Consider the following 10,000-nt stretch of genomic DNA (forward strand, 5'->3'; position numbering starts at 1 on the left):
TCTCTCTCTCTCTCTCTCTCTCTCTGACTCAAATCAATTTCTTTTTATTCAAATTTCATCAAGCAGAACTTGTTTTCAGCCTGAGTGTGTGTGTGTGTGTGTGTGTGTGTGTGTGTGTGTGTGTGTGTGTGTGAGAGAGAGAGAGAGAGAGAGAGAGAGAGAGAGAGAGAGAGGATTTCAGCAGTGTGATCTATTTTAGTTGAGCAGTCTACTTTATTCTCTACCATTAAAAGCGTTTAAGTCGTAGGAAATTAAGACAAAATAGCATAGAGAGAGAGAATGCGGTGCCAGAGTCTCCCAGTTGAAACGATGAAAGATTACAGATACAGGTTGACTCTTGCACCAGGAAGTTGGAAGAAATTGAGATGAGCTTGAGTGCAGCGTCTTTTAGAGCCTGGCCGCGGGAATGGTGTTGTGGGGTATAATTAACGAGTGCAGAAGTTCAGTGATGGAGTTTAGAATAATAGGAATGGCGGTAGTAATAGTAGTAATAGTAACATGGACGCACTGGGGGTAATTGTTTATGGTCATTTATTTGTCTTTCTATCAACAGGCGGGCTTTTTTTTATTATTTCCTTTTCTTGTGTGCCCTTGTGCTGTCTCCTTTGCTGTAAAAAAAAATGGAATGTTAATCTTCACCTTCATTTTCTTCATATTCATCATCAGATCTTCTCTCAGACTGTCTTTGGAGTTCCTTAATCATTCTTTGCAAGTTTTCATCTGACCTTCATCGTCTGTCTTTTTCAGTGTGAGCGAAAATTTACAAAGAATGATTATTAAGAAACCTCAAATAGTCTGAAAGTTTGTCTGAAGATGAAGATGAAGAAAACAAGGATAATGTATAATAATCAGTTGGAAGGAAAGAGGATGAAAGGAGGAAAGGAGAAGGAATGGAAATAAAGAAAAGGAGGGAAGGGAAGAGGAAGAAAGAGAAAATGGGAAGGGAGAAGAGGAAAATCAATTAAGGTAAGAGGAGGGAAGAGGAAGAAAAACGAGGAAGAGGAAGAAAGGAAGAATAGTTAAGGGGAATGAAAAGGAAGAGGAAGAAGAAGAAGAGGGGGATGAAGATTTGTATATAGAGAGAGGGGAAGATGAGAGGAAGAAAAAGAGGGAAAGATGGGAGGAGAAAGGGAACGGGAAGGAAGAGGAAGAGGAAGTGAATTGAAGGAAAGGAGCGAAGGGAGGAGGAAGAAAGAGAAATTGGGAAGGGAAAAAGAGGAGAATGAGTTAAGGGATGAGGAGGGAAAGGAAAGAAAACGAGAAAGAGGTAGAAAGGAAGAAAGGTGAGGGAAAGGAAGACGAATTAGGAGTTGGGGGAAAGGAAAGAAGAGAAGAAAAGGAATAGAAAATAATGATAATAGGACAGATAAGAGATGGAAATAGATTTAAGGGATTGGAGGAAAGGAAGGGAGAGGAAGAAAGGGAAGAGAAGAGATGGAAGGATAGGCAAGAAAGAATAAAGGGAGAAGATTGGAAGAGAAAGAAAGGGAAGAGAAGAAATGGGAGAATAGGAAAAATAGAATTGGGAGAGAAAGAAAAGGAAGAAAAAAATGAGAAGATAGATAGGGAAGGATATAGGGATTGAAGATAGGGAGAGAAAAGAAAGGGAGAAACGGAAAAAAAGAGGAGAATAGAAAAAGAGTGGAGATAAAGAGGGGAGAGAGGAAAATGAATGGGAAAGTAGAGGGAGAGAGAAGAGGAAGAGGAAGACTGAGAAGGAGGGAAAAGAAGAGGAAGAGGAAACAGTAGAAGAGGGAGGGAAGAGAGACGGAAGGAAAAGGGGAAGAGGGAGACTGAAAAAAAGAGGGGAATGAAGAGGAAGAGGAAACAGTAGAAGAGAAGGGAAGAGAGACGGAAGGAAAAGGGGAAGAAGAAGACTGAAAAAAGAGGGGAAGGAAGAGGAAGAGGAAACAGTAGAAGAGGGAGGGAAGAGAGACGGAAGGAAAAGGGGAAGAGGAAGACTGAAAAAAGAGGGGAAGGAAGAGGAAGAGGAAACAGTAGAAGAGGGAGGGAAGAGAGACGGAAGAAGGGGAAGAGGGAGACTGAAAAAAGAGGGGAAGGAAGAGGAAGATAAAACAGTAGAAGAGGAGGGAAGAGATACGGAAGGAAAAGGGGAAAAGGAAGACTGAAAAAAGAGGGGAAGGAAGAGGAAGATAAAACAGTAGAAGAGGAGGGAAGAGATACGGAAGAAGGGGAAGAGGGAGACTGAAAAAAGAGGGGAAGGAAGAGGAAGAGGAAACAGTAGAAGAGGAGGGAAGAGAGACGGAAGGAAAAGGGGAAGAGAAAGAATGAAAAAAGAGGGGAAGGAAGAGGAAGATAAAACAGTAGAAGAGGAGGGAAGAGGAAGAGGAAGACTGAAAAAAGAGGGGAAGGAAGAGGAAGAGGAAACAGTAGAAGAGGAAGGGAAAGAGGTAGGCGGTGCTGGAATGGTAGTATGTAAGAACAGGCCTATATTGGCAGCATCGCAGGTGAGGTGGACGGACAGGTAAGAGCAGGTTAGAGACAGTGCCGGTAACGTTCCACACCTGACCAGAATAATATTAAATGCAATAGTCTGTAAATTGTGCTTGAGTTTTCTTTTACTGTCTCCTTCCTTCCTTCCCTCCTTCGTTTTCCTTCTTTTTTATCTTCTTTCCCTTCCTCCTTCCTTCCTCCCTTCCTCCCTTCGTCCTTCCGGTTCCTAATCCTCTTCCTTGGTTCCTTCCTTTTAGTTTCTTTGTTTTCTTTTTTTTTTTTTGCTTCTCTCCCTTCTTCCTTCCTTCCTTCCTTCCTTCCTTCGTCCTTCCGGTTCCTAATCCCTTTCCTTCGTTCCTTCCTTTAAGTGTCTTTGTTTTATTTTCTTTGTTTCTCTCCCTCCTTCCTTCCTTCCTTCCTTCCTTCCTTCCTTCCTTCCTGTTATATATTCTTTCTTTCTTTCCTTCTTCCCTTCTCTCCCTCTTTCCTTCCTTCCTTCCGTCAGTTCAGCTGAACAAGGTCCCGGAAGACTGGAAGATGGCGAACGTAACACCGATTTTCAAAAAAGGAGACAAAAGCGTTGCATTAAACTACAGGCCCATAAGTTTGACATCAGTGGCAGGAAAAATACTCGAAAAGATTATTAGAGATAAACTTGTTAAGTTTCTAGAAAACAATAATATAATCTCCGACACCCAGCATGGCTTCAGAAACAAGCGCTCCTGCCTAACGAATTTATTAGACTTCTTCCAAGGTATATATAAGAACTGGGATGCCCACATTCCCAGTGATGTTATATACCTGGACTTTCAGAAAGCCTTCGACAAGGTACCGCACGAGCGACTCCTTAAGAAACTGCACTCGGCGGGCATCGGAGCCAATCTGATCGCGTGGAAAAGAGATTGGCTCACCGACAGAAAACAACGAGTACTACTCAACGGACAGCCTTCCGATTGGCTTCCAGTTACTAGTGGAGTGCCTCAAGGGTCAGTGCTGGGACCCATCCTCTTTATCATATATATCAATGACCTAGAATCAGGACTGAAATCCACAATATCGAAATTTGCAGATGACACCAAGGTGGGTGGAGATGCCCTCACAAAGACCGACTGCGAAATCATTCAGAAAGACCTCAATCACATTATCGAATGGTCGGAAAAATGGCAAATGTCTTTTAATGTTGACAAATGCAAAGTCATGCACATTGGGTCCCAAAATAGTAACCATACATACATCATGAATGGGAGACCTCTGCAAGCGATGCAGGAGGAAAAGGATCTTGGAGTCACTATCAGCAGTGACCTGAAACACGCGAATCACTGTAAAAAAGCATACAACAAGGCCAACATTATGCTCGGGTTCATAGCGAGGAACTTCGTGTGTAAAACACCAGACGTGATGCTATCCTTGTATAATTCCATGGTAAGACCGCACCTCGAGTATGCAGTGCAGTTCTGGTCTCCCAATTACAGAAAGGACATTGCTCTACTGGAAAGGATTCAACGACGCGCCACAAAGATGATTCCAACCTTCAGGGCTCAACCGTACGAGGAACGACTCAAGCGACTCAATCTCTTTACATTGGAGAAAAGACGCCTACGAGGGGATATAATTCAAGTCTTCAAGTATCTAAAAAAGTTCAATAACGTCGATTACTCCAAATTCTTTGAACTGCAAACCAACTCAAGAACTAGAAATAACGGTTTACCCATTCAGTCGAGTCGATGTAACACAGACATTGGAAGGAGTTTCTTTTCAAACCGAGTCATCCGCCACTGGAACAATCTTCCCTCAGAAGTAGTGAATGCGAATACCATCAACTCCTTCAAATATAGAATCGACCGTCATTTCGCTGCGTCAGGAGTAAACTGAATAACGAGGGGCTTCCATCTGCTCCTCAATATCGAGGTGCTTTCATCTGCTCACCAAGCCCCAAGTGGCGATCGAGCAGATTAAATCACCCAAGCGGGCGACCTCGTAATGAGCCAATAGGCTTTCTGTTGCCTGCATTTCCATGTTTCCATGTTTCCTTTGTCTTTTTTCTTACTCTTCTTCCTTCCTTCCTGCACTATATTCTTTCTTTCTTTCCTTCTTCCCTTCTCTCCCTCTTTCCTTACTTTCTTCTATATTCCTTCCTCGTCCTCTTCCTTCCTTCCTTCCTTTTTTCTTTATCTTTTTTTCTTTACTTCTCTTCTTCTTTCCTTCCTCTGTCTTCTTTTTTATCCCTTCTTCTCTTCCTCCTTCCTCCTTCCTTCTTCTTTTTTCTTCCATTCTCTTCCTCTCATTCCTGTCCATTCTTTTCCAATCCTCCTCTTCTTTTCCTTCCCTCCCTCTTTATATATCTTATCTTCTTCTCTCCCTTCTTCCTTCCTTCCTTCCTTTGTCTCTTTTTTCCTCCTCCTCTTCCTTCCCTCCTTCTTTAATTTCTTTCTTTCTTTTTTTGCTTTGTCTCCCTTCCTTCCTTCCTTCATTCCTTCATTCATTGGTAGTCTTTTTTTCCTCCTCCTCTTCCTTCCTTCTGTTTTTTTATTATTTTCTTTCTTCCCTCTTCTCCTTCCTTCCTCCCTGTCTTTGTATTTCTCCTCCAATTTCTTCCTTATTTTTTTTCTATTTTTTTTTCTTTTCTCCTCTTCTCTCCCTTCCTCCTTCCTTCCTTGCTTTGTCTTATTTTTCCCTTCTCCTTTTCTTCATTCCTTCTCTCCCTCCATCCTTCCTTCCTTCGTCGTATTGTTTTCTTCTTCTTCTTCCTTCCTTTGTGCTGCGTTATTTTTTTTTTATTTAGTTTTTTTCTTTCCTATCGCCTTCTTCCTTCTCTTTCGTTTCCTTTCTTCCTCCTCTTTCTTCGTCTCCCCCTCCTCCTTCTTCTTCTTCTTCGTCTTCTTCTTCTTCTTCTTCTTCTTCTTTTTCTTCTTTTTCTTCTTCTTCTTCTCCTCCTTCTTTTTCTTCTTCTTCTTCTTCTTCTTCTCCTCCTCTTCCTCTTCTTCTCCTCCCCCTTCTCCTTCTTCTTCTTCTTCTTCTTCTTCTTCTTCTTCTTCTTCTTCTTCTTCTTCTTCTTCTTCTTCTTCTTCTTCTTCTTCTTCTTCTTCTTCTTCTTCTTCTTCTTCTTCTTCTTCTTCTTCTTCTTCACACTCACACTTTTTTTCTCCGTAGTCTTTCCCTTTGGTGTCATATTTTCCTCCTCGCTCCTCCTCCTCCTCCTCCTCCTCCTCCTCCTCCTCCTCCTCTTCCTCCTCCTCCTCTATTTTGGAAATCGGAAAGTGAGGGTTTATTACACACACACACACACACACACACACACACACACACACACACACACACACACATGACTCTTCCTCTTTCCGCCATACATACATACATACATACATACATACATACATACATACATGCAAACATATATACACACATGCATAAATTAGCAAGGAATGTCTCTCCAAACGTGTGTGTGTGTGTGTGTGTGTGTGTGTGTGTGTGTGTAAGGAAGCAGGCAATTTAGTATCGGTTTGGAGACAAGAAGGAAAGGGAGGAAAGGAAAAGGAGAGGAGGAGGAACGGAGAGAGAGAGAGAGAGAGAGAGAGAGAGAGAGAGAGAGAGAGAAAATGGAAAGAAAGTTTTGGAAAGAATGGAGATATAGAGGGGAAGGAGGAAAATGAGAAGGGAGAAAGAGAAGGGAAGAAGAGGAAGATGGAAGAAAAAATAAGAACATAAGAACGTAAGGAGTCTGCAAGAGGCCGGTCGGTCTATACAAGGCAGCTCCTGTAATCCTAACCCCACCTTACCTCACTATCCATGAATTTATCCAACCTCTTCTTGAATGTGTCTATGGTATTGGCACCCACAACATGACTGCCAAGCCTGTTCCATTCGTCCACCACTCTATTTGTGAACCAATTTTTGGCCTATGTCTTTGCTGAATCTGAATAGGGAAGGAAAACGAAGAATGGAGAGGGGAAGGAAGAGGAAGAAGAGGAAGAGGAAGAGGGGAGATGAAAGAATGGAGTAGTGTATAGAGAAGGGAGGATAAAGGAAAAGGAAAAGAGGGGAAGATGGGGAGGAAGAAAAGGAGAAGTAGGAAAATAAGAGATGAAAGTAAAAGAAAGGGGAACGGAAGGGAAGGGAAAGAAAAAGGGAAAGGGAAAAAATGGGAAAATACGAAAATGAGAGATAAGAATAAAAGAAAAGGAAAGGAAAGGAAAAGGAAGGAGAAAAGAAAGGGAAGGGAAGGGAGAGAGAAAGGGAAGGGAAGGGGAAGGACACTGATTTGATGGGTGAGAATTAACTATTTACTGAAGGGCTTGGGAAGGGAAGGGAAGGGGAGGGGAAACGGAGGGAAGGGAAGAGAAGGGGAAGAAAGAGGAGGGGAGGGAAGGGGAGGAAGAAAAAAATTGTGTGACAGGGAGGGAGAAAAAGTGAATTGAAAGAGAGAGAGAGAGAAGCCGATAAAGAAATGGAAATAGAAAGGAGGAAAGGATAGGAGGAAAAAAAGGAGGGAGGGAGAGAAAGAGAGAGAAGTCACCGTTTGATTTGAGAGAAAAGAGAGAGAGAGGGAGAGAGAGAAAGGAGGGAATAGAAAAAGGGAGAAGAGAGGATGAAAGAGGGAAAGAGAGAGAGAAGGGGAGGAAGCCATGCACAAAGAGAGAGAGAGAGAGAGAGAGAGAGAGAGAGAGAGAGAGAGAGAGAGAGAGAGAGAGAGAGCTCTCTCTCTGTCTCTCTCTCTCTCTCTCTCTCTCTCTCTCTCTCTCTCTCTCTCTCTCTCTCCCCTCCACCTACATTCATCTCACTTTCTTACCTCATTTTGCTCCTCCTCCTCTTTCTCTCCCTCTCCCTCTTTCCTCTTTCTCTTCCTCTCCTTCCCTCATCTCTTCCTCTTCCTCTTCTTAATAGTCATTCACTTCACAGGTAAGGGAATTCCCACAGGAAGAATAATTAGTCTTTCTCCTGTTCCTCCTTTCCTTCCTTTCTTTTCCTCCTTTTTCCCTTTTACTTATTTTATCTTCCTCTCTTTTTTTCTCGTCATATCTTTTCCTTTTCCTTTCCTTCTCCTTCTTCACATATTTTCCTCTTCCTTTCCTTCTAGTTTCATCTTTTCGGTCTCCTCTATATATTTTCCTTTCCCGTTTTCATCTTTTCCTCTTTTTCTTTTCTCCATTCATTTTCCTCTCCCTCTCCTTCTCTTCCTTCTTCAGATCTTTTCCTCTTCCTCTCCTCCTCCTTGTCTACCTATTTTCTTCTTCCTTTCCATCCTCTAGTATTTTCATCTTTCATTCTTCCTTTCTTTCTCTTTCTTTTTCTTTTTTCTTTCTTTTGTCTTCCTCTTCCGTGCTGCATAATTAGCGTCCCATTCACAAGTAAAAGAGATTCCTCAGGTAGGCTACTTAACCCTGCTCTTTTTTTCCTCTTTTTTGCTTTCCTCTTTTTTCCCTAACGTTCTGCTTTATCCTCTCTTGTTCCGGACTCTCATTTTTTCTCTCTTGCATAGTTAATTTTCCTCTTTGCTCTTCTCTTCTTTTTTTTTCTTTCCTCTGTCTCTTTTTAGTTTCCTTCTCTTTCCTTCTTTCTCTTTTTCGTCCATTCATTTTAATTTCTTACTTATGTTTGTACCTTCCAGCTTTCTTTTATTTCCTTCTTTCTTTCCTTTCATTATTTTCTCATGTCATTTTTCTCCCTTTCACTTCCTTTTTCCTGCTTAACATCCTTTTTCTTTCCTCAACTTCCTTCGCCATAATTTCTCTCTTCTCAAAACTTTCTCTTTTCTTCTTTCCTTCCTTCTTTTTATAGCTCCTTCATTCGCTTTCCTTCTCCTCTCCTTCCTTTCTTTAACATCGTCCGTTTTCTTTTTAACTTCCTTCTTAATTTCAATCATTTCTTCCTTCTCCTTCCTTTTCTTTTCTTCTGCCTTTAATGTTCCCCTTTCCTTTTAACTTCCTTGTGTCCTTAACTTCCTTCTCCCTTTAATTTCCTCCTCCACATTTTATCCCAGACTCTCCTTCCTTACCTTTCTTAATCACCTCTCTATAAACAGGTGAGAGAGAGAGAGAGAGAGAGAGAGAGAGAGAGAGAGAGAGAGAGAGAGAGAGAAAAACCCCCAGCTAGACATATACACAGACAGATACAGAGAGGCAGACAGATAGATAAAGAGACAAACCCACAGACGGACAGACAGAAAGAGATGCAACCCAGGTAACCCCCTTCTCCCTCTCCCCCGCAGGCGCTCATGTGAGGTACAGCATCACAGGTGGGAACAGGGATGGCCTCTTCACCATCGACCAGCGCACGGGCACCATCACCCTGGCGGCACACCTTGACTACGAACTGCAGCCCAGGGTAGGTAGTGTGTGTGTCGGGGTGTAGGGCGGGGGCGAAGCGTAGCGATGGTTGTGGGATGGGAGGCAGGTAGAGAAGGGGGAGTCGATTGTTGGTGTTCGCGTTTGTGTGTGTGAGTGCTTGGAGTTGAGGTTGTTTATGGCGTGTTTAATGTGTCTGTTGTTTGTTTTTGTGGTTGAGGTTGTTTATGACGTGTTTAATGTGTCTGTTGTTTGTTTGTGTTAGAGGTTGTTTGTGTCTGTTTTTTTTTTTGTGAGTGAATCTTTCGTGATTGTTTATTTATTGTATTTTTCTTTGATTGCTCTCATTGTTTTTGTTTTTTTGTTTTTGTGTGTTTGTTTGTGTTTATTGCTTATGAGTGTGTTTGTGGTTGTTTGTGTCGCTTGTTCGAGGCTGTTTGTGTTGGTAATTGTTTGGTGATTGTTTTTTGTTAATGCTCTCAGTGATTGTTTTGTTTGGAATGTGTTGGTCTTCTTGTGTTCTGGGTGTTTTGTTTTGCTTTGTCCGTCTTCGATATTGTTGGTTTTATTATTTTATTGTGTTGTAGTGATTTGTGTTTTTGTTTTGTTGTTTTGATTGTTGTACCAAAGTTTACCAGGGAAAGAGATGGAAGAGTGGAGATACTAGTTTACATTCGCATCAGGAAGTTGAATTGCAGAGAATATGAAAAAGTAATGAAAATAATGAAAAAAAAATGAGAGAAAGAGAATATGTTGAAAAGAAGAAAAGAAAGAAAATAACAGAAAGGAGAAAATATGGAGAGAAGAAAAGAAAACAAAATAGAAAAGAAATAGGATGAAGAGGAAAAAATGGATTAAATAAAAATGATACGTGATGAAAATGTAGAAAAGAAAAAGAAAAATAGGAGAATGAAATTAAATATGACGGAAAAGTCGAAAAGAAAAATGAATAAAAAAGAGAAAAAAAGAAAAAAATGATGAAAAAGTTAAAGAAAAAATAAAAGGAAAAAGGAGATACGATGAAAAATAGAAAATCGAGTAGAAAATCGTGTACAGTTAGAAAGCCGAGAGAAGTTAGCGTCAAAATATCGAGTTTAAATATAGTAAGGAAAGCAATATTGTGATGGCTTAGAAAGAGCAGAACACGGTATATGTTTTCAGATATTCTCTCTTTAATATTGTTTTTTGTGACTATTTTTTTTTATATATAGTGGATTGATAACTTAAAAATAATGTATGTAATCTTTGGATATTATTGTTTTCTA

The 10,000-nt window shown here is 41.0% G+C and overlaps 1 pseudogene; it reads left to right on the forward strand.

Annotated features, from left to right (window-relative positions):
* The window catches only part of LOC127010211 (putative neural-cadherin 2), a 202,096-nt pseudogene that overhangs the window by 68,767 nt on the left and 123,329 nt on the right, over window positions 1-10,000 (forward strand).

This window comes from Eriocheir sinensis, chromosome 42, assembly GCF_024679095.1.
Source record: "Eriocheir sinensis breed Jianghai 21 chromosome 42, ASM2467909v1, whole genome shotgun sequence".
Classification (NCBI taxonomy): domain Eukaryota; kingdom Metazoa; phylum Arthropoda; class Malacostraca; order Decapoda; family Varunidae; genus Eriocheir; species Eriocheir sinensis.